Here is a 6,643-nt window from a genome sequence, read left to right on the forward strand (position 1 = left end):
TTTATTTTCTGTAGGTGACAAAGAGGAAGGAATAAGTAAATCACTAGCTAGTGACGAAAGGATGGGAAAAACTCAAGGGGGGCAGATGCTTAGATAGGAAATGAAGCCAGGTAAATGTGGTGGGGTGTTGAAGTGGCCTGAGGACAGGACTGTCTCTGCAGCCTGAGTTCCACGGCATCACCAGGACTTGGCCTAGGAGAGCGCTGGAAGCCAGAAATGAAGCTAGATGCGAGTGAGAAGGTGATCCTCTCCAGAAGCTTCGGTGTCTAGAAAGCCATGCCCTGTTTGAGGGAGTTGGGGGTTGGGAGGGGGTGGGGGTCCGGTTCCCATGACTATTTGTAGATTGCAGCTTCTGACTCTTGAAGTACTTAGTCTCACTAAAGGGGGCAAACCTGGATTGCTGTCAAAGTCAAGGTTCCATACTTAACCCCTTTGTACCATCTTTTGCCATCTTATTTCTTTGGGGTAGTATTGGATGTATACTCAAAAAAAAAAAAACCCAACCCACAACAACAACAAAACCTCTCTTCACATTGTTCCTATGTTCAAAAACTCCTTAATGTACTCTGCTGTGAAATAACACTGTACCCCTGTACCCACTAAATTACATGAATTGCACACAAAGGATCAGAGCTGTTAATTAGGGAGATAAGTCAGAAAACAGTCACCCTGATATTTGAAGCCCTTCCACACTTTGTAGCTACCTAATTATCCTAGGCAAACCTTTATGTCAAAGCCTTTTCTCTTTTCAACAGAGTCTTACTAAATATATTTAACCCTGGCTTGCCTGGAACTGGCTATATAGACTGAGAGGACCATGAACTCACAGTGTCTAGCTCCTGAAACTCTGTCTCTATTTTTTTTTCAGTTATTTTTTTTTTTTTTTTTTTTTTTGAGACCAAGTTTCTCTGTGTAGCCCTGGCTGTCCTGGAACTAGCTCTGTAGACCAGGCTAGCCAAAACTCAAACATTTACCTGCCTCTGCCTCCCAAGTGCTGGATTTAGAGGTATGCACCACCAAACCTGGTTCTGATGTACTTTAAACTACTTTGTGAAAAGTTTTCTCAGGTTACATTTCAACCAGCAAGTTGAGGATACCTGTTTTCCCACATCCTTGCCACACATGTTATTTCCACTCTCTGATTTTAAATCAACAGAAGTATGTTGTGCAGAAGAAGCTAGGTATAAGAGTGAACATTTTCATCATTGATTCAAAATCAGGACAGCAGCCAGGCAGTGGTGGCACATGCCTTTAATCCCATCACTTGAGAGGCAGGCAGATTTCTGAGTTTGAGGCCAGCCTGGTCTACAGAGTGAGTTCCAGGACAGCCAGGACTACACAGAGAAACCCTGTCTCGAAAAACCAAAAAGAAAAAAAAGAAAAAATCAGGACAGCGTTCAATTGGATGTCCAGGGTGGGTAGAGGGAGATAAATATGAAAGAGGTACTTTTCCACGGGTAACTTTGATGTCTCCATGATGTCGCCCCCAGAGTGATAGTTAATGTTTCCTTTGCTGTTCATTGTTGAACCAATAAAGTCCTGTTAAGTACAAGAAGAAAAAAAAAAGGGCACTAAGGAATCTTGGTTTTTAGATCTTTTATGATTACGTGAATTTTGGGGCATGTCCAAACATACACATAAATTAATAATCTTTACCATATCTACATTATACCTTAATAACAAATTTTAAAATTTATTTATTGTGTGTTATGCAGCTGTTGGAGGTCAGAAGACAACTTGCAAGAGTCAGTTCACTCCTATCATCTGGGTTCTGGGTATAGAACTGAGGCCATTAACCTTAGCAACTGGTCCTTTTATCCGTGGAGTCAGCTCAACAAAAATATGTTTATGGTCGTTTAGAAAGATTTCATTATGGGCTGGAGAGATGGCTCAGTGGTTAAGAGCACTGACTGCTCTTCCAAAGGTCCGGAATTCAAATCTCAGCAACCACATGGTGGCTCACTACCATCCTTAATGACATCTGACGCCTTCTCCTGGTGTGTCTGGAGACAGCTACAGTGTACTTACATATAAAAATAAATAATAAATAAATCTTTTAAAAAAAGATTTCATTATGAGGACTGAAGAGATGGCTAATCAAGAGCACTAGTTCAGGGCCTGGGTTCAATTCCCATCACTCACAGGGCACCTCAGGGAAACTCCAGTTCCAGCTGTGCACGCCCCTCCCTCTTTTTAAACATATTCTGTGTGCATGCTGTGTGTATCTGCACAAGTGCCCCAGCCCCCATGTGAGGCAGAGGGAGGCTATGTGGAGTTGGTTCTCTCCTCTCACCTTCTGAAACTCAAGCCTTCAGGACTGCAAGACAAGAGTCATTATTTGTTGTGCCATTTTAAAATTAGATCAGAAGAGCTTAATCTAGAAGCCCATGAGCACAATTGTTTTCTCCATACTCAAGCTAAAATTTAGTGTTTCCTTTATAATGAAGATAGTGGGGCTGAAGAGATGACTCAGCAGTTAAAAGAGCTACTTGCTCTTGTAGAGGACCTGGGTTCAATCCCCAGAACCCACCTGGCTGCTACAACTGCCTGTAACTCCTGTATCAGGGGATCTAATGTCCTCTTCTGGCCTCCATGGCACTAGGAACACATGTGGTACACAAATACACTTGAGGGCAAACACTTATACACAAAATTATAAACAAACAAACAAAGATAGGGCTAGCGAGACAGTCCAGAGGGTAAAGTCTTGCCACCAAGCCTTTTGACCAGAGCTCTAGTCTCAGGTTCCATATGGTAGAAGGAAACAGTGACTCTTATTCACACACACACACACACACACACACACACACACACACACACACACACATATACAACAAGTAAATGTAATAGACTATTAATAAAACGAATACTATTACTTTAAAACAAGAAAATAAAGATGGCAGGCAATGCTAATTAGCAAACCTATGACTTTGTCACCAGTAGAAATGAAGCTACTGTTTTTGTTTTTGTATTTGTTTTTTGTTGTTTGGTTTTTGTTTTTAGATTATATTAAATGCAGGTTGATTGGCCCCAAGGACTGAAGCCAGGGAAATCACCAAGTGGGGAGAGAAAGAGAGAGAGAAGGGGAAGAGAGAAAGAAAATCGAAGCTTTTTTCTTTCTTTCTTTCTTTTTTTTTTTTTTTTTGGTTTTTCGAGACAGGGTTTCTCTGTATAGCCCTGGCTGTCCTGGAACTCACTTTGTAAACCAGGCTGGCCTTGAACTTAGAAATCCGCCTGTCTCTGCCTCCCAAGTGCTGGGGTTAAAGGCGTGCGCCACCACGCCCAGCCGAAGCTTCTTTCTTATCATGTAATAGTTCTTACATATATCTCGGAAATATAATTTACATTCACACTGCGTTTAAATTACTGTGCTTGGGGCTAAAGAGATGACTCAGTAGTTAAGAATATGTTCTGCTGTTACAAGGCTCTAAGTTGTGTTTCCAGCTGCTGTTAGACAGCTCTTAACTACCTGTAACCACAACTCCAAGAGGATCTAACGCCTCTAGCTTCTGAGGGCATCTGCATTCACCTGTGTGGGCACACAAATATTCACACAGTTACAAATAAAATGGATATTGAAAAATTTACTTATTAGACCTGATGTAGATTCTGTTATTTAATATATTGATGACAAAGCATGCACCTACCATATTTTTAAGTATTTGATAGTTTTATTTTTTAAATGTCTTGTGATTTTTTTTTTAAAGATTTAGTTATTTGATGTATATGAGTACACTGTCGCTATCTTTGGACACACCAGAAAAGAGTATCAGATTTCATTACAGATGGTTGTGAGCCACTATGTGGTTGCTGGGAATTGAACTCAGGACCTCTGGAAGAGCAGTCAGTGCTCTTAACCATTGAGCCATCTCTCTAGCCCTGATAGTTTTATTTGTATAGAATTATTTTCATTGGTCATTCAAGGGGGCGCGGCACCAGTAGGAGCTCTTCGCGGCCCCCGCAGCAGCCATGGCGAAAGGCAGAGTCGCTGATCGATCGCCCACCGAAATGTTGCACTCGACCCCAGCCGGGGACCGGGCAGTGAGGACCCAGGGTTCCGCCGCGCCTGGCAGCAAAGATCATCTGAACGAAAAGCCTTGTGCAGAAGCTGGATCAGCAAGAACATCACTCCTTATACTGGTGTCCATTTTTTCATGTGCAGCTTTTGTTATGTTTTTGGTATATAAAAATTTTCCTCAGCTTAGTGAGGAAGAGAGGGTGAATATGAAGGTTCCGAGAGATATGGATGACGCCAAGGCTCTAGGAAAAGTTCTCTCCAAATATAAGGATACCTTTTATGTACAAGTACTGGTTGCTTATTTTGCTACATATATTTTTTTGCAAACATTTGCTATCCCAGGTTCCATATTCCTCAGTATACTCTCCGGGTTCCTTTATCCCTTCCCACTTGCCTTATTCCTTGTTTGTTTGTGCTCCGGACTTGGTGCCTCATTCTGCTACATGCTCTCCTACTTAGTTGGAAGACCCGTTGTATACAAATACCTAACAGAGAAGGCAGTGAAATGGTCACAGCAGGTAGAGCGTCACAGAGAACATCTTATTAACTACATTATATTTTTGAGAATCACACCGTTTCTTCCTAATTGGTTTATTAATATTACATCTCCTGTGATAAATGTACCATTGAAAGTGTTTTTTATTGGCACTTTTCTAGGTGTTGCACCTCCTTCTTTTGTAGCAATCAAGGCAGGAACAACTCTGTGTCAGCTTACAACAGCAGGGGAAGCTGTTTCCTGGAGCTCGGTATTTATTCTGATGGTTTTGACTCTTCTTTCTATCCTGCCAGCCATCTTCCAAAAACAACTAAAGCAGAAGTTTGAGTGAAAAGACATGGCTTTCCGTTTACCACCGCCATCACTCCTGCCACCACCACTGTCATCTCAGGATTAGCAGGTGTATTCATGTTACGTTTGGACATCACCTCTTCAGTCACTGAAAGAAGGACTTGTAAAGTAAAATAGCCCATGAGAGAGAATGCACATATGGGAGAACAGAAGTTGGGGCCCTATGAGAAGTGCTGTCACCTGCACCTGACCTGTGAGAGTCACTGTTCCAGGGTTAGCTCTGAGACATCACTCATTGTCTTGGTTTGGAATTCTTACTCTAAATGATTCATTTGAAGTGTTTTCCTCTTACATCTGACTAATGACTAAAATCGTGAACTCAGGTACAGTGGAACATACTTAAAACTCCAGCTGCCCGGGAGGCTAAGGCTAGCTGTGAAAGTCACAAGACACCCTGTATTAAAGTAAAATAAGGAACAGTGAAGATAAAATAAAATAAAAATTCAGAGCACAAACCAAATACTTGAAGCAAAAATGAGTTTTCATTTTCTTTCTCTTTTCAGACAGCACTTTCCATAGGCCAGTGTATGTAGCAATGATGGGTTATTTAAGTTTTCCTTGGAAATTTGTATCATGGATTAGTCCAATAATTTGAATTCTGGCCAGTCTGTTTTCATCCTTTTTTCTAGGTTTTGCAGTATTTCCACCATACATATAGAAAAGGAGAATTATATATCTGTATCATATTGGTGTTGATAATGTATATTAAGATAATGATATTTTGTTACAGTGTCTTTATTATCTCAAAGGGGGTTCCAAAGTAAATACTCAAAGCATATACTTTTTAGACATTATTTTATACTGAAACAACTGACAGTAGGTAGGACATTAGTGATTAAATCTAGTTTATTTGTTCCAATGACTGTAAAATTTGCCTCATAGATTGTCTGGTCATTAAAGAATGTATTGTAATTACCTTTCATGCATGGTACATCTGCGATTGCTCTGTTGCCTTTCCTCTGATGGCCTACTGGGGCAGCACTTGATTGGTACACTTTGCCAACTGTAAAGCTTCTACTTTCTCACCTTGACATGGTGATTGGTGTCTCCACCATTTCTTGGAGCCTCCCTTTAGCTGCTTTTGTTCCCTGCCAGGACAGACCCATGTAAAGCACTAAGATCTCCGTTGGTATGTTGAACACTTGCTTTAGTGGAGTGGGAGTCCTTGTGTCTTCAAAGTCTGATCATCTCAAAGCCTGTTTCTCCTGCAAAGTGTGGACTTATCCATCTCTGTCACAGTATTAACATGTTACAAATACAAGGAAGATAATACTGAAAAAAAAAGAATTATTTTCATTTATACGCTTATACTTTTTATTTTATATTCCTGAAAACTATAAGAAACCAGTTCGCTGGCTTAACTGACTGCCACCAGGACTGGAGGAGTATCCTATGGCACAAATATAGTGTACACACACACACAGACACACACACACACACACACACACACACACTCACACCCTGTATTAACAGTAGTAAGAGTATTTGTTATTTGTTCATGACATTCTAATTCTGTAGAACCTGAGCTATTTTGAATGTCTGATGTGACTTTTATTCATCTCTGTATTTATCCATCTTTGTAAATGTGTATTTGTGTGGTGTTGTATTTGTAAGGGCACATGAGGGCCACTTACAGAGTATGGAGGCCAAAGGACAAACTTTTACTATAGGAGTGTTGGGAATTCAGCCACTTGATCCTACCTCCTGCTTTCTGTGGATTTAAACTGAGGTCATCAAGTGAAAGGGCAATATAAACCTCATTTGTCTCCATTTAAGGA

At 40.7% G+C, this 6,643-nt stretch overlaps 1 pseudogene; it reads left to right on the forward strand.

Moving 5' to 3' along the window:
- Window positions 3,912–6,196, forward strand: Tmem41b-ps (transmembrane protein 41B, pseudogene; annotated as a pseudogene).

The sequence above is a fragment of the Mus musculus genome, chromosome 9, assembly GCF_000001635.26.
Source record: "Mus musculus strain C57BL/6J chromosome 9, GRCm38.p6 C57BL/6J".
NCBI classification, from domain to species: Eukaryota; Metazoa; Chordata; class Mammalia; order Rodentia; family Muridae; genus Mus; species Mus musculus.